The following is a 19,220-nucleotide window of genomic DNA, read 5'->3' as shown; positions in this document are numbered from 1 at the left end:
TGCGCCGCCCTTACACGTGTCCCACATTATGTAAGAGCCGCAAAATTGGGGCATAACGGAAGCCACCGGAGTATTCTTGTTACGCGGATCTACTTACAAAATTATCAAGATTGCAGATTACTTTTATTGAGAATACAAGTAAAATCATCAGCAAAATTTAATATCAATAAATTTCATATAAAATCTTATAAAACAAACTCATAAACGAATAATTTTTAAGTTGGAAAAGAATGAGAGAATTTCAAGACATAGAAAAAAAAAAAAAAAAACAGTAGAGCGGTTATTTGTCTAGCAAGATATTGAATATGTCGCGATTTAGCTTGGCGAAAAGAAGCTACCACGTTATAGTCGACCCGAGTGAACCATGAAACGAAATATATGGCGGCATATGTGCTCCTCTCTCTTTCTCTCTCTCTCTCTCTCTTTCTCTGTCAGAACTATTAGAGACTAAATCGTGGTACAGTATGCTGCGGTAAGTAAATATGTACTTACACAATATGTAATATCAAAATAAGGCCAATGCGAGCTTAATTACAAGACGTAAGTATAATATGTTCGATGTAATATGTTTGGAAACTTCAATATATAATATGGCGCATATTTAGTGACTCCGGAATTATAGCTCCGAATTAACTATCATCTGCTAATTGACCAAAATATAATTATTACCGATTTTATAAAATAAAAATAAATATGTAAATAAATGTCATATATTTATATTGGTTAACGTTGAAGTACAAGTAAATAACTTTAATTTCGAGATATATTTTAACTCAATCTATTTAAAGTAAATTTACGTTTGATTGAAAATACGATTAAAAGAGAGAGGGCGCGTAGTTAATAGTTTTGACTTACTCATCCGGAAACTTAGCCATGTGTGTGTGCGTGTTTGTTTCCTTAACAACAAAAAATAAATTGGAGCAACCCCGCGCAATTCAGCACGCAACGCGATCGTGCATACACCCGCAGAAAACTCAACGAGCGTTGCAACAATGCAACGCGCGCTCGGTCAGACGATGGATAAGCGTAAGTTCAGGGCGTAGTTCGTAACGCACACTTTATCCAAAGCTTTACACACAAGCTAAAGGCCGCTCGCTTCGCGAGGAGGCGCGTTAAATTGCTTCTTAATTGCCAGCGACCGGTGCCGTTCGTGCAACCGGACGGGAGAGGGCGAGTCACGCTAATCGACCCCGATGCATCCCAATCGACAGCGCAGCAGCGCGCGCCGCGCATCGATATATATATATATATATATATATATATACATATACTACGGGCATCGAAACGCGCGCACAGAACAACTTCTGTTCGAACGGGCGTGCATCCGATAAAAGCGATCGGTCTCTCGCCGATTTTATTCGAGCGAATCCAATCTACCGTCGCACATGCGCTGAAAAAGTGCGCGACTTCCGTATCGGAAATGGTATCGGAAACGAATTATTCGTTCTGAATTGTGCTAATGCGTTTTCGAACAGAGTGCACTACGCTATTCGGCTTCTGCGACAATGGCTGGGAATTTAAGAATATTAAACAACGATATACAATACATATATGGAAAAAAGCCAAACGCTGGTTGCACTCAAACGCAAAATATATTTTTTAACGTGTAAATTAATACACATGGTAATTTGAATTGAATTTAAATGTAAATTTAAATGCATTTGATATGAAGTTTTGAATTAAATTAAATTTAATTTATACACGTTAAAACGTATTTTTGCGTACATTTAACGTTTGACTTTTATTGTTCTTATTTCTCTAACAGTTAAAAAAGAATGACTAAAAAACACCTTGTATAAATATATACATTGTAAATAACAATCTAAAAATTTTCCAAAATAAATATATAAATTCCATTACGTAATATTCTTAATCATGATTTGTATGTTATTGATTGTATGTTTCTATTTGAGGAAAATTTGTTAACAGGCGCTTAAATTTCTATAAATTTCTCAATTATCTTGGATTAATATCTTATGATTGCGTGATTACGGATATGTATAATTTGCGGAATTGATTCGTAATTACGGTATCACCGATAACGCTGTCATTACGCACGCATGTAAAAGGACACGTGAGACAAGTTGCAGTTACGCTGTCGCTGAGCGCTTCGAGCGATAAGTCAGGCGATAGCGGACGCACGCAACTGGTTAGAAATTAATCGAACGTGGCGCAATTGATGCGCGGCGGCGACGTTTCCGATTCGTGTAAATCGCGAGACCGAACGGCGCAACTCTTACACGTGACGGTCGATGTCAAACCAAACGCAACCAAACGCGGCGATGTGATTGCGGGAACCGATGCGCGCGATAAAGCCTCGCCACGGTCTTCATCATAAAAGCGACGTCGTTATCCGTTGTGCACGAAACGTGCGAAGCGAATGCGTGCGCGGGTTTATCTGCATGTGTCACACACGTCGCGAAACAATCTCCCCTTTCATAGATGACCGTGTCATAAACCGTTCAGAAGCCACAGACCAAAATAATGCAAGAATATATATATTTTTTTAAATTTTTTGTTCTAAAGCGATTGAAAAAATCTCGAATCTTTCTCAATACCTAAATTTCGCGTATAAGACGGTGTGCTCGCGCAATTCGAGCGCCACTTTGTTGCGCGCAGGGTTGGGCACGTATTATACGTGAGATATTGTACATTGTATTTTATACAAAACAAATGTTTGTATAATAAAAATTATACAACTATACAATACAACAAAAACAAACAACAACTATACAATATATAGTTTGTATAGTTGTTGTTTAGTTGTATAATTGTTATTATACAAACATTTGTTTTGTATAAAATACAATGTACAATATCTCACGTGTAATACGTGCCCAACCCTGGTTGCGCGTGAACTTGGCGCGAGGCACTACCGTGCCTCTTGATTATTCCACAATTCGCGTAGATAACTTTTGTGCACATCGTTGATAAGCTATGGATAAATAAATAAAAGTTATTAAATGGAAAATACATATATATACAGGGTGTCTGACAAATTTGACACAGCCAGAGTGTAAAGATAAATTTGAGTTAATTTGAATAGGAAAGTCATATTTACTATTTTGCAAACTGTGCAATATATTTAGCCTGCGTTATTAATTAATAAATGAGAAGCGATGGTCCAGACTGTACGATTTTCAGTTGTAAAAAACATTATTTACCTCATACAATGCACTTAACAACGAACAAGTGCGAGCGACGTATGATGACACAGCTTGTTGCGATCAGCTGATTTTCACGGCGGTACAACTGAAAATCATACACAGCCCGACCCATCGCTTTTCACACGCTCATCGGCTCACGTTCAGTAATAACTCAATAAATAAATAATTTTGCAAATTTTGCAAAATGATAAATGACTCTTCCATTCAGATTGACTCAATTTATTCTCACACTTCAATTGTATCAACATGTTTCAGATACCCTATATAAATACATATAAATATTAAACAAATTTGATGAATATAAGTAATTAAAACCAAGAAAAAAATATGACATTGCGATATGACTAAGCATCTTCGACGAAGTCTCGTCGTTCTGATAAATATGCAAAAGCGACACATGCAATGCGCATTTTCCGATGCGAACTGATAACGCATATCGCGACGAGTAGTCGCGTCGCGAAGAGCCGACAACGGCAAAACGAAAAAACCGCGTTCGCGACATTTTGCGCCAACCAGACGATATGTATATATTTATGCCGACGAAAATTACTTCGGTGTAGGCGTTGGACATACGTTAACGGAGCACCCTGTATATCTTACCGGGGCATATATAGTAGGAAGGCCGGTTATTGGGCGGACAAGAATAGAGTGCATCGCTCGCGAACGGAGCATCCGTCTAACCGCATCGCCGGTTCTCATTCGCGATGCATGGCCGAAGATGCGAACGTTTCGAAGAACAAGTTTGTTGTACTTTAGAATCAATTAAAGATGAACAAATATAACAGAGTTTCGATTGCCAAGATTTCATTTGTTCAGATCGATTATTTATTGACACAGATCTCGTTTGTAAAATAGAAAATTTTTGGACACACGAATCCCAATTGTTCATAGTAATCATTGCACAGATCTCGTACTTGACTATACGTTGCACACACAGAACAATATATTGCACATATATATTGCACATATATGTACCACGTTGTGAATTTGTTGCACAGAAGCGTCATTGCACATATCAAGTTAAATATAAAAATGTTTCTTAGTATAAATGTATTTGTTTTAGACAATGCACACATTTATCACGACACATTAGTGGAAGTATAATATCACGATAAGCTTGAGAGTACAGGCTTAAATGTGAGAGCGCACAAAGAAGCTCTGCCCGCTTTGTGCTTTCTCACAAACAAAAATAATGAAACTTAAGTACGAAGGCCGAAAGTAGATACTGCACGAAAGCTCCAATGCACTTTTGTTCGTACTTTGTGGAATATGTGGTTGGTGTGCAAACATACGAACGAATAATTGATGTACAATGATGTTTCATCTGTGCAGTAAGATATTATCTGTGTAACATAATGCGTATGTGCACAATATTGTTCGGTTCAATGTGTCACAAAGTCAATGTGCCAATACGCAATGGTCACCGTGAACAATCGGGAATTGCGCAAAAATTTTCTGCACGAGATTTGAGCAAACGGAATCTTTGTGCAACGGTCAATCCGGACAAATAAAATCTTGGCAAACGGGATCTTTCCGTGACATATGTGACTGCGGAGCGTTGTTAAGGAAACAAGAACACAAACGTATGTAAAAAGAGATTTGGGTTTCTAGATCTAAACGTAGATTTTTTGCCTGTTGTATTGCTTCTAAATCATAATCTGATGATCTCGTTACATTCTTAGACGTATGTATTTTTCTATCTGTATGTTGTTCTTTCTCATATATTAACTTTTGAACTGCAAACATAATGCAATATTATATCGAGATAGCGGTAATTGCAGAAATTGTTCACAGTTCTCAGGTTTTAGAAAATTGCAATTCGACAGAGACTTTGACTATTTTCTCTTATTCTGAAAAATCGTTTCGATTCGAGCAGTAAATAACGAAAATAAATCTAAACTACTCGGTATAAAATTGTTTCATACATACAGCGCTTTTTCGCACCGCGAAGCGCGGCGTAATAATTATTCAATCGCGTCGTCGAAAAATAAACGTTTGTAAGTAAAATTGTTCTTCGCGAATTGAAATTTCTCATAAAAAAATGTGTTCCCAGATTTTATATCGGTACCCAAAAAGTTTAATAACGCAGTCAGAAAATATGATCTCGTATAAAAATTTAATTTGTTTGAGAGAATTAGAAAATAAAGATGAGAAATAAAAATGCCTTCCGTAATCGTGGAAAAAGAAATGTAATTTTATATAGAAATGTCACTCGGGGTATTCCAACATATATAATATTCTTTCGCCTCTCGGAGGCACAGATCGTCGTCGTCGTAAACGGTCGCACCTGCACTAAAATCCGCAATAAAATGCGCAATAAAAACTCGCACTAAACAGCAGCCGCGCGCCGTAAGTACAACATTCATACTTTCTCTCTGTGACGAAGCGTTATATTGCGGAAAAACTAAAAGTAGGTACCGACAATGTGCGAGTGAACGACTCTCGTTTCAACAACTTCTTCAGACAGCGAAGGATATTCGAGCGTGACGTTCGGAGCGTGCAGTCCGCGCGTCAAACAGGAACGTCTGATTGCGCAAATAAATGTCTGAATTGCTGGAACCGATTTACTCGCGGCTTGATATCGATCGAGTGACAGAAGCGAAAGAGACGATACACACTAATTGCGCGACCGTGCATTCTTGTTACGGCATTGAAAACGGGCAAAAGCGCAGCGCGCCATTTAAGGTATACTCGTCGTCGTTATATCGTCGTCGTCGTCGTCGTCGTCGTCCCGTTTCGATGTAAAGAGACGCCTCTGCAACCGGCTTAAGGTATTCGGCTGAATAAACGATGACAGAGAGGAGAGACGCGCGCGTTTAAGACCCTCCTCTCCGATTCGATTAAATCCTGAGCAAGGTCGAATAAAAGTACGACGCGAGGACATAGAGGACGGGCGAACGTTATCGAGGTTTTTTTTTTTTTTATAGAAGTTTTCCTCGTAGTTCCTTCGCGATCGGTTTAAATCTATTGCCGTTGACGGACGGCCTATAAGAGAATCGAACAAGTTCCGGCAAAATGACGCTAGATAAGGTTAAAAACGTGCGGGTAAATTATAGAGAAGCGACGAAGAGACGCGCTGATTAGATTTCTCGCCAATCCTTCTCGCGCGCGTGTAAATATCACATATGACAATTTAAAAAATCACAAAATTGTCAGTAAAGAATCGACGCTTGTTATTTATACTTTTGCGTTGAAATTATAAAATTATTTAAAAAAAAACTGTTCGAATAGCTGAGAAATATTTTTGTATTATATATTGCTCGGTTCTCCGTGTAAGCCTCGATAATCCTCTATTTAAAGCGATCGCGATCGATCGTAATACTCACTAAAGCCCCTTCAGGTCACAGCCGAGCAGCTAAAGTGATCGACACGAGCGCGACGTTCTCATACATATTTATTAACTAGTGAAATAGCGCAAGAATCAGTGTGTCGTGCGCTCATCGTTGTTGCAATTAATGCTTAGGGCGCGCGCACGTGTTACCTACTTCCATTCCCGCGAGATCTGCACACGTGGCAGATTCTCGCCATCCTCCGAAATATGAACGTCAAATTCCGCCTAAATTACGCCAATCTTTCGCGTGTGTAGAGCGAACAGAACGCGAGTTCGTTCTTTTTTCTCTTTCCCTCTCTCTCTCTCTCTCTCTCTCTCTTTCCTTCTCTCTCGTCGATGTGGCACGCTACGAAGTCTCATACATATTTATTGCGCGTCAAAATAATATGCAAATAGACGCGTGTTCGTTTTCGCGAACACGAGCGCGCCTCGTATGTACGAACAAGACGTTGGACTCGGTTTACGACGGGCTTGACGTGCAGATTGGGACCGAACGTCGAAGTCCACGACCGCTTCTACGATCGGTTGTGGCATTTATCGAAACAGCGAGTTACCGGAAATTGAAACAAGTTTGCGTCAACAATCGAATGGAAATGTCGCCGGTTACAGTTACGAGGAACAACAAATTCGCAACAACAAACCGCTCGTAGTAAATTTCTCTGAAATTCCGATATTATGCATCTAAACCAATGCCTGTATGGAAATTATGCTCGTGTATGCGGAACTGTTTTTTTATTTCAATCAAAAATTGATACGATTTTTTGCTCAAAAGAAACGGCAAGTTCTTGTATGAAATAACTTCGACAGCTGTGTCAGACAAAACAGCTATGGTTAAATAAATCATGACGTTTCGCGAGAAATTGTTTGTATGCAACATTTATTTTACCTGACTTGGAAAGTCGCGACAAACCTTCCGGCGTTCTCTGATGTCAGTTTCCAAATATATAATTTATACATATACTTTCTTAAAAAGTTGCATGTTACAACAGAATTGACTCACATAAAGTTTTTTTTTACGCGAACAGGACGATATAGGTAATATTATAGATTGAAGCAAAAATATAATTGCGGTTTTTGTTACTTATGAAATTTCATACATTATATTTATTAAATAATAAAAGCCGCAGTTATTGCTGCACAAATAAATTGCTGCACCTAATAAATAAATAAAGCGGCTATATAGATTACATTTGCACGTATAAATTTACAAATAAACATTTGTAATAATTTAACAATGTCATTTGTGTGTATATGATCGATCCGAAAGTTTGATGCGCAACGCGACAAGTGTTCGCAGAATCGACATGTACAGTCAACATCATCACATACGGGGTATCGGATCGCAAAACATCGCTTTCGAGAATGTAACCGTAACCGGCGACAATCCTGAATCCCGTTGACAAGCCGAGACGCGAACTACGAAGAGAACGCGCGAAAGAAAATAACGAAAAGAAAAAAACAAAAAAAAAAACAAACAAAAAAAGAAACATGAACTCGAGGAAGAACTTGCCGGTGAGCATTCCTTCGTTCTGAAACTTCACCGTGGGGTTGGTTCATCCGGAGCAGAAATGTTCCCACGCTTCGGTCGCGAATGCGCTCCGTCCAATCACGCTTCCCACTTCCGCTCGCTCGTCGCTCGGTAGTTATTCATGGCACAGACAGAGAGATGCGGCCGATGGCGCGGGAGTCACGAGTTAAAAAAAAAAAAAATCACTACACTTTCTCCGGCTCTTATTTCACGGCGAAAGTGACAAAGTCAATTTTGTTTAATTAACACAATTAATCTTTTAATTATCATTTCACTCACACTCGAAACGATAGCCCTCTGTAATGTTTTGTAGAAATAAATACACACACACACATACACACACACACACACACATGTATGTAATTAATTTGTCTTATACGAGTAAATCTTTCAATTCGCTTGAAGATCTTCTCTATCTTGTGCAATTTTTGAGGAAAACGTCGCGCGTTTCGCAGATACATATTTTCAGATACATATATCTTTTCTCTTAAACATATTTCATAGATATTTTCTTTACTTTCTTTACTTCGTAAATTTTCTCTTTCTCTCTCTCTCTCTCTCCGAGATACTTTCGCATTTACGAGAGAATCGCCGACATGCCGCACATTAACGATGGCAATTGAGACGTTTGAGATAAATCTCTCCCGTTCCTTTTCTTTGTTCGCGGAAAGAAAGAAATCAGGTCACGTGCAGTGCCAGACAGAGAGAAGACTTTGTTCTTTCGGTGTGTTCGGCTTTCTAGCAATAATCCGCTGGCCGCGATCCAGCGCGCGGGTTCGCGATGAAAAATACAAGCGATTCTATAATAATAATAATAATAATGTACGTTAGATCGTGCCCCGTAAAACGATTACTCGCAAAATTTTCAGTTTGCTAATCCCAAACGAAGATCAAACCGAGATTTGCTCGATCATCGTTAATATGTATTACATTCGTTTGTCCAGAATTTTTTTTTTTTTTTTTGTCTCAATCACAAGCGGACTTAAGAAACTGCGGTAACGTGGCTAAAAGAAAGTTTCGCCGTGGTAATCCCTCGTAACTGGAAAACTTAACAACAGCGAAGTGTTTTCTTCTCGGCGAACTCGGCGATTTACTGCGGTTTACTAACATCATTACGCGAATTCTCTGTCTTACAGCGAGAGATAATCCTCGAATTAAATCTCGTAAGTCTGTAAGTCAAGTTTATGTTGAATTCGCATTGTTAATCCCATCTGTTGTTCGCTTCTCGGGCACGTTTCCTTCGCGAGCAGAGCCTTCGATGTGACACCGCGCACATCCGAGAATACGGGTTACGTATCGTGGCAATTTACGCACGAAATCAAATCAAACCGGAACAAAGACGTATATATATATGCGCGCGCTCACGCGCGACTCGACTCGCTAATATTATTTGCCGACATCTCGCCGACAGCTCGCGATTCGTGTCTGATTATTCGCTCAAGAACGGCGATGCGGGAACGCGATTTTCGGTATCGCGACTTGTTATCGCGACCCTTTTCGTCGTGTGAGAAGAGCGCGCAGAACAAACGAGAAAGTATAAGACGCGTTTATCAAAAGGAAATACGCTTACGACATCCGCGCTCGAAATTCGCAAGAACTCGAGACAAAGAACGCGACGTGACTCGCTCCGATTAATTGAATTTTACACCATCCGAAGAGCATGTGTAATTCTATTTCCTGTTACGCGATCATTGAATTAAACAGAAAGATATATTAGATAAATTGGTTTAATCGTATTTGGAATCTCGTAAAAGAAGAAAGTCGATGACATAATGAAACAGAAATTTAAATTATGTTTCAAACTTCTGAAAATGAATTCGAACATTTTGAGATACATTTCAGTTAACATTCGAAGATGTTTTTTGGGTTTGAACCGCGTTTCGCGAACATTTCAGTTCGGCCGATATAAAAATGACGGCGGTTCAAACCCGAAGAACATCTTCGAATGTGTTGATACAACACATCGCGATAACATCAAATATCAGACATTTCATTTTATTCTGTCAAAGTTCAAAGATCAAGTTGCACTAAATTATTCACGAAACGTTGGTACAAAAATGACATTTAACGCAATTCGAATTCGAAAAACCATATTTTCATCAGGGGGTTCACATCTGACGAATAAGGCGAATGAGACAGCACATCGAAGTTCAATTGACTATTACGCGTCAGTGAATGAAGGTGAGCTGGTGCATCGTCAAAAAACTGAGAGAGAGAAAGAGAGAAAGAGAGCATCTACTTTGGCGAGCTGTCACACAAACACCATATGCAATAATGAGGCAAAAGATTTGACACTTGTTTTTCTGAAAAATGAAACTTGTCAACACAGCAATGTGATGCCGTACTGTCGCTATCGTTTCGGATACCTATCAAAAATGCTCATACGTATACGTATCGATTTGATTTCCGCTCCGCTGTGCGCCCAGCGGGCGCCATGTGATTACAATATGACGGATATGTGCCCTGTTCCGAGTTTTCTCTCGCGGAAAAAATCGCAGAGATAGATACACGACGAGGCAGCTGAATGTCGATATCGGAAACGTCGGCGAATGAGCAATAAAACATGAACCAACGACAGTTAAAAAAGAAACCTTCGCTCGAGGCTATATAAAAGTAAAGCCGATGAGGACACGGATCGACTGCAGCGAACGAAATCTTTCCCCCCCCGCGTAGATTCGTCGCGCAAGTGCATCTTGAAAAAGCGAGAAAAGAAGAATAAAGAAGAAAAAAGAAGAAAAAAACAAGTTAGGATATATCCAAGTAATATTATTTGCGGATCGCGATAGTCTCTCGTCGTAGTCTTCCTTTTCCCTCGACGTTCTCGAACTTGGATAGAATGTCGAGAACTACGTGATCTATTTGGTTTTCGCGTTCGTTCCTTGCCAGCCTCGAACGGGTATACTTGGAATATGCATGACATCGCCGTAGGCATCGAGTCACGTGCCGTGCTTGAATTTATCGGGAGCGACGACGGAAGTGCCTCTCGTAGCACCCAGGAACGGCGAATTCGAAAGCACGGGAAGAGAGAAAAAAGACCTATATACGAATCTTCGGGAGAAATGTTCATTGTGAGCTATAGTCTAACGTAACGTTCGCGCGTACCGCGTGTTTATGAGCCGCCACGGGCGGAGGGAATTTATGAGGCTCAAGAAGCGCGCACAAGAGCGGCTGAATTCCCGACGGGGATGGCCACGCTAGCGCTCCGCTCCCGCGAACAAGAAATACCAAAAAAAAAGAGGAGAGAAGAAACCACAAATCCGGAGAAGAAAGGTAATTGTGGAACCCCGTGGCCGTTGCAAAAGATGCCCGTAGGTGGCGAAACCACGAGCCAACATAAGATAGCATTCCGCGAATTTATATCGTCGATTTGTGCAACGAGAGCTAACCACGACCAAAGGGGATGGAAGAGCAATAAAATAAAAAAATTGAAATTTCAATTCAAACAATTTTGTGTAAATTTGATGCTCTCGCGATGTGTGTTGCACTAACATTCGAAGATGTTTTTCGGGTTTGAACCGCGTTAGAGTGTTATTTTTATAACAAACGTACATGACTTAAATCCATTTAAGTCATCATCTCAGTGGGATATACTATAAATATATATTTATACAATCAAGTTGATGTCTCAAAAAGAGGCGTTACTGAACAGTTTGTCAGAAGTGTTGTGCAGATGTATTGTATTTAAAAGTTACACATACGTTTCGACTTTAACATTTTAAGTCTTTTTTTCAGTGTTCTTCAACAAAACAATCACATCTAAGAGCCTGCATTTAATTGTCAAGCTGTTAAAACGATCATGTCAATGTTGTTCCTTTAAACTCAGTCGTTAGACTCAGTCGAAACGTAAAAAGAAAATTATAAAAAAGAAATGATCTATTGATACAAAATTTATACAATAATGCACCTTAAATTAATAATCTTTTATAAATAAAATACGTGAGACAATATGGATTTGTTATGCATTAAGACAAATTATCGAAATGATGTCACAGTTTTTTAAGTTGATATAAATGTCATTAAATTAAAATTGTTATTATGTGCTTAAAACGATGTTAAATATTGTCAATATGCTGAGCACTGTCGGTAGTAAAACATCGTCAAATGTAAATCGGAAACGAGAGTCAGGACTATTTATACGTATATAAATAGTATCGATAATCGAATTGTTTAATTTAAATTTTGTATCTGAGGATTTTCCTTTACAAACCGCAAGTCACATCTCATTACTTTATCTTATTACCTTAATAAGTAATATTTGACGTAAAAAAAACAGTAGCTGGTTATACTACTGAATATGGTTAGAAGTAAAATTTCGGAAAAATTTTGCAATAAATTAACAAGAAAAAATGCAATAAAAATGCAAATATAAAATCCGAAGCAGCGCGCGGTTTTCGTGTTCTACTTCATAAAGTTCGCTGTTTTCTAACGTCCGATTTCGAGTCGCAGTAAGATGAAAATGTTATTTCTACAGCTGTGTGGATATGCAGAGTCCGGATGCGAAACTCTCCGTATGGAATGCATCACATCAGCAGCGCAACTACGCGACATCCGGACTAAATCTGCTTGTTCAGCCACATTACCGATGCAACGAAACGACGGGGCTGCGGCGACGCCGCACCGGCAAAATGCAACGCCGGATAGGGTAGCGAATGAGATTGTAGAACAACCATGCTCTGCACAACGATGCAGCTGGCGCATACGCGCATACGCGGGCGTTGCGTTTCGCATAGATCGTTGTCTCGAGAGAGAGGATGCAAACTTATAGGAGAGACTATATACAAAATTTAAGGAGAACCGACGATTACGACGTTCGCGCGATATACGTGAAGTTTCTCGCGATTACGGTTTTTCCTGTCACGCGTTCGTCAGCTGTACGTCACACGATCAATCTCTCGAAAGAATTAATGAGACGAAGCGACGAAAGAGAGAAAAATAAGATAACATTAATTTGTCAAACATTAATCATCACCTGAGACATTTATTAAAAAAAAAAAAACAAACTAGAACGACATGTAGCAAGATCTTCTGTGTGTGTGTATTCATTATGTGATAATATTTTAATATAATAAGATGTTATTTTAAAAAGTATGCGCTTTTTTAGAATTTTCATTATCGGAAATTTGTGCTTTTTTTTTTGTTCGCATCAAAGAGAGAAAATCGAACGTAAATAAAAACGATATCTTCAACCGTAAGTTACAATTTAATTATGATGATCAAAAGAATTAATTCGCGTTCTCTCTCTCTCTCTTTCTCTGTTTCTTTCTGAAGTTTTATTTTCGCGAAAATACGCTTCACCGAACGCATCCTATCTTCTTTCATTGGCCAGCACGCTCGTCATTTAATTCCCGAGACGTAATATCGATATCGTACAAAAAATAAAAAAAACTGTTGCATTTTATGCACAAATACAACGTTCAGAACACACAACATTTTGCCGATTACCGCGAATTACTTTTGCGCCAGTAATACACACGACGTTTTAACTACTACTCGCGTTCGTTAGCTCTTTAAATTTAATACTCCGAGAATAATTTTTCTCGCAACGACGAAATCACATCGCGTTATTTTCAATTCCGTTTCTATCGTAAAATTCTCTTCGAAACTCATTCCCGTACTCGGTATACAAAACGGTAAACAATATGTCTTCGCGGGACTGTTTTAAACTTCATAATCTCTGCATACCTATAATGCACTGGCTTACAGTAAGCTTCAGTTTTCGGAATATTCAATATTCCACACAACGTTTAAAACTAGATTTTACAAGTTGGTGTTATCCTGTCTTATATATTTTTAAAAGCAAATACACAATTTATGTAAATAAAAATTTAAAAAATAGAAAAATTAATATAAATAAAAAAATCAAACAAACACAATTTGAAACATAAAAACTTAATAAATAAGAACTAATATAGTAAAAAAATCAAGAATAAATATTATATAAAAATATATTGAAAGAATAGTGGTTTTTTATTCTCACCGCGCGCGCACACTGATTATAAAAATTAGAATCGCACAAACTGCGAAACTAATATAATAGTTTTTTTGCGAATAAAGTTTTATTTATTGATTCCTACCGATCATCAACGTACAAAATAGATTATAAAAATTGCTTCTCTGCGTAAATAAACACAGAGTTTCGCGCCGATTTGCTCGTTTTATCACGTCGTGTTATTTATCACGGTCGTCCACTGGCTGCGCACATTTTTATTATTTTCCTCCACCTTGAAACTCAACAGTATCAAGATATCTCGCGGTTTTCAGGTTTTTCACTGCCGAAGTAACTCGACTCCGCCGCCCGCGCGCGAGACACAAACTGCACCGTCACACTGGATTTCACCGTTGTATATACTTCCACTCTTCAGCATCGCACAGTTCTAGAACTTCAAACGTCGCGGCGGGAAGACGCGTCTCTCGTTACTCGCTCCGCTTTTAGCACAGAGCGGAATCTTCAGCGAAACTGTCGCGAATCCGCGAAAGAGAAGACGATTGTCGCACTTTATCGTCAGTCTAGCGTCCCGTATTGTAAGTAAAACTTCTTCAAGGATGGGGGAGTATATGCGTCTACCTCCGTTCAACAAAGAGAAATAGAAAAACGTTGAGACGAACGTTGAAGATGAGACTTTCCAGCCTCGTCTTTTCTTCGCCGGGAGAGCAACTTCGAAACACGTCGAGAATTACTTTGCGCGTGTACTGGTTTCCTTCCCCCCCACCCCCCCCTGAAACGGGTCGTCGGGTGCTTATTTCCCTTAAATGGAAATCGGGCGAAGACGAATGCAAACGCGGAGAGACGATGCGAGATCGAAAAACGATCCGGTCGTAACACCGGTTCACAGTCGACTGAGGATGCAAAGAACGGACGAAGCACACCGACGCGATGTGTCTGTCCGACTTGCTCGTGCAGCAACGGGCCCTCCACGGGGTCCCGTGTGGTGGGGAAGGGACTCTCTCGTTTCACGGGCCCTCAAGGTAGCGCGCGTTCCGTTGCGGGGTTCGAGCGAGCGCCTGCTGCTCCGAGCAGGAAGAAACGACTTCTGCCCACGAGGCCATTATTGTTTGCGCTATTATTATTGTTATTATGCGCATCCTGCGTTTTGATCGGGGGGAGCCGCGCCAGTTCGCGAGGTGACAAGGCGCAATTTTATTTTTTCGCAGCCGCGACGCGTACAAATGCGAGAGCGATGAATATTTCTCGCAAAAAACAGGAGTGTTCGGATGATTGGCAATGACATAAGCGAGCAATTTTTCCGCGATTATTGCAGCTGCGTTGATTTTTGGAGAAGTTGTATATATTTGACGAAACGCGAGTGTAACAAGCGCTACAATTTATTTATAACAGGATTCGAAATAAACAGTTACCTCTCGTTTATAAAAACATTTTGTTAGAACTTGTTTGTTTTATTTAAGAGAATATTTATTCCTGTCGAATTTTTATAAAAAAAACCTTACCGTAAAGAATTTCTATCAAAAGTGTTCTTATAGAACAAATATTCTATAGAATCTGTGTAATAAAAGTTCCATGAAAACAAGTTATTCTAGAATTGTTTATTAGAAAAGGTTTAATTTTTTTATAAAAAAAATAAAACCATCAAACTAATTTCAATTCATAAAAGTATTAAACATTCAGAATATCAATTTAATTGTAATTATTATTTAATATTGTAGTATTATTCACTGAATAATATTTAGTGTTTGTCATAGTAAACAAAAACTTTTTAATGATGACAAATATCTGTTCTTGATAAAAAATTTTTAGTTTTACATTTTATAAGTTCTATGTAAAATTTTTATTTTCAACTGTTGTTAGGAAGTTTTCTTTTTATCTGTTCTCGTCGAAACTTATAAGAAGAGAACTTGTTTCACAAAAAGTTCCATGGTTTATGTTTTAAACAGATGGTATTAAAAAGTTCCATAGCTCTTTCGATCCCTGATTTATAATGTTATTGTAATTTAACTCTTCGTGAACTGACTTCTAAAAATGCCTACTAATTAGAGTAGTAGACTTACTAGGTCTGTGTGAGACCCGACTTTAAAATTAAACATCTCGGCGAAAAATCAATATTTCTTAATTGTTTTTGGATCGAAAGTTTGAAAGCTTCTGTATTGATAAAAAAAAAAAAATTGAAAAAAATCTCTAGTAGTTTCAAAGATATAAGCGTTTAAGAAAAACTAATTTTTACTAGAGACATTAACACGCAATTTTTAAGTGAGTCTGAAAGACCCACTTATGTACACACACATAGAAATAATTATTTTTACCGTTTTTTTCTAAAAAAATGCGCATTTTGCAAATAAATTTCTATTTCTTTAGCAAAACTAAAAAGATCACGAGACAGAGTCAAAGCGTGTCATTTTTCGTTGCACAGTCATAAACTTGTGTTCTTCGTTAATTGCAGTCCTTCCTTTTGCAACGCTCGTTATTTTGCAAAATTTAACAGTACGCATTCACACAGCAATTTCGAAAAGCGTTGGAATTTACACGGACGGACTCGTACCGGTCTCGGAAATAATCGCGAAAAGCTTTCACGGGGGACGAGAGAACCGAAAGAATTTCTATTATACCACGCAATGATAAATTTTCATAAAGGAACACATAGCCTTTCACCCTTTTTAGGAGCAGATGCTCGCGGTATTAGAACGACCTGGCCTGAATTGGAAAAGTGTAGCATCATCATGCGCAGGCGAAACACCTGAGCCGCGACTGCTGCGCAATAATCTGCCTTTACCTGCGTCGCCAAACAATGCGTTACCGCGGCAATGCATGGCATTCCGACCCCAAAAAATACGATATTAATACCAGAAGCTTTTACACTGGCGATCAAGCACAAAACTTGGGCGCATATAAACGCGCCGTCAATAATCCTCCCTCAACACACACGTGTTTTTTCTAACAAAAGAGAGCCACAAACAAAATTGCAAATTCATACTGCTATTTGCGAATTAATTTGAAAAATCAAGCGCGCGATTAAAAGTATTTATTTACCGTGAAAATAAATAAACGACGCAGGCAGAGGCAGAAAATTTAATTGATATGCGCTCGAGGTGCCGTGCGTGATATAATTTATTTCAATTAAAATTGCACGTGAAAGAGGCGCGCACGTTTTCCTATTTTTCCCTCTTTCCGCCCCTGTATTTATAAACGTTGCATATTTACGAATGGCACAAAAAGAGATGAGCCCGAGAATGCAGACAATAACAGTAAGTATTATTAACAATTGCAGTTACATTTATAACAAACAGACACATACACACACACACACACACATACACGAGATCGCCATTATATCTGTATATTTTCCCCTCTTCTACATATATTTTTATTATACATTTTTCTGAAAAAAAAAAAAAAATCATGTAAAAGGTTTTTTTTAGATACAAATAAAAATATCACAGTTGTAATTTTTTTTCACTAAGTTTTCAACTGTTTTTCAACGGAAATCTGCATGCCGTGGCATACTAATGAGTCGCGGCGCAATTGCGAACGTGATATTTTTTGTAATCTGCTTGCCTCGCAGCTTTTCGAGCAAACTCGTGCGATGAAGAAAGATGCGAGTACGTGTATATAAAATTACGCAAATACGTACGTTTATTATATCTTATCTCATCTTGTCTGTAACTAAAATAATATGTCGGTTATTTTGATAATGGCGTTCAGACACATAGAGAAGACCTGTGCACAAAAATTACATAGAGAATTCACATTTCTTAAATTCGAGCCATTATCATTTTTTAATTGCACAAAGTCTATTTTAATTGCGACGGACATTTGCTACTTAACCAGGGGTTGAGAAATTATAATAGCCACATTAAGATTTCAATTATGATAATCTGCGAGAGCGCGCAATTAGGGAAAAGCCGCTCACCTTTCTGCGGCTTATATCGCGTACGGATATCCGGGAAGTGGTGATTTTATAATCATTCTCTTCGTTCGTATTTTATAAGCGGAACGAGGCGCCATTACTGTTCGCGCAATCTCTCTTTGCGAAGTGGTGAAGTAGCTCCGAATATGTGCTCCGATAAGAAAAGCGAACGTAAAAAGTTCGCGTGCAATGTGCGACGTTATTAAATAACATCGAACGACCGGCCGCGGTAAAAACCGGCACAAAGTGTGCGCCGCATTATGTGTGTGTACACGCATGCACGACGACAATAGCGGTAATAAATAAGAAATGTGCGGTAAAATTCGCGTATTTTGTCACATTGAAATTTTTTTTTCTCCCCCTAGAGAATACGTGGCACGACAAGCAATGAAGAATTGTGTGCTATTGTGATCGGTTGAAAGGACGCGTGAAAATGTTTCACGGTATCATAATTCGCTATCGATGCACACGAGAGCTTTTGTCGGGATCGCGTTTGCATTGGCGCCGTGCCACGTATAACAGGTGTCACAAATAGATTGCTCGACGACAAAACTTTGTCGTTTATGACTATCAGTCTGATTCCGAGTGATGCGAAATTGAAAAAAAAATAAAAAATAAAAAAATAAAAATCGAAGTATATCGAAAGATATAAATTTTGTACGTTCATTCAGCGCGCCGATAAAAAAGTGGTTAGAGAGATACATATTATTTTATACTGTCGCGCGATGTGCAAATAAAAAAAAAAAAAAACGAGAGACATTGGCACAAGTGGCGCAAGTAAGAAGAGAAATTATCTTTTGAGCAAGAGAAATTGATACTGATTAAACCGATTTCGAGAGATCATCTTGGAAAAATCCGGACAACGACAAATACACGCTGGCAAACGGATAAAACTCGGAAAATGCAGCTCCGATGCTGCGAGAAAATCGTAATGGCGTGTTTTAACAAATAGCGTGTTTAAGGATACAAAACCTCGGAGTAGTTTAGGCAAACTGCTGTTCACTACCACGATGCTCTCTCCCTCGCGCGCGATTAGCCGAACGATCTTCTACTCTACTACAGTTGAGTATCCAATCCGTTTGCGGCTTGTAACGTATTGTACTGTAGCGAATCTTTATTTGTCTGACATAAAAAAAAAAACACAAGAAAACAAAACTCGTTAGGAAGAAAGCAGCAATTTCTATTCATTATTCAACGTTTTTAGTGAAGAGCATGGTACCTATTGTATATATAACTTTCGGGATTATTTTAAAACAGAATATAATTCTCTTTTTTGTTATTTTCCTTATTACATACATGTGTACATTCAAAAAAATAAACAATCATGTCAAAATCTA

The 19,220-nt window shown here is 38.6% G+C and overlaps 1 protein-coding gene across 1 annotated transcript in view; it reads right to left on the bottom strand.

Moving 5' to 3' along the window:
- Window positions 1-14,862, bottom strand: part of LOC109859620 (kazrin) — an 88,495-nt gene extending 73,633 nt beyond the window's left edge. The window contains exon 1 of the mRNA XM_020438016.1: window positions 14,116-14,862. The gene's annotated coding sequence lies outside the window, so the exon portion shown is untranslated. The remainder of the gene's footprint in view (window positions 1-14,115) is intronic.
- Window positions 14,863-19,220: the final 4,358 nt, after the last annotated feature.

This window comes from Pseudomyrmex gracilis, unplaced genomic scaffold (genome assembly GCF_002006095.1).
Source record: "Pseudomyrmex gracilis isolate BER0280 unplaced genomic scaffold, ASM200609v1 scaffold_272, whole genome shotgun sequence".
In the NCBI taxonomy this organism is placed as follows: Eukaryota; Metazoa; Arthropoda; class Insecta; order Hymenoptera; family Formicidae; genus Pseudomyrmex; species Pseudomyrmex gracilis.
Note: the sequence above shows the minus strand (reverse complement) of the source record. Positions and strands in the feature narration are given on the sequence as shown.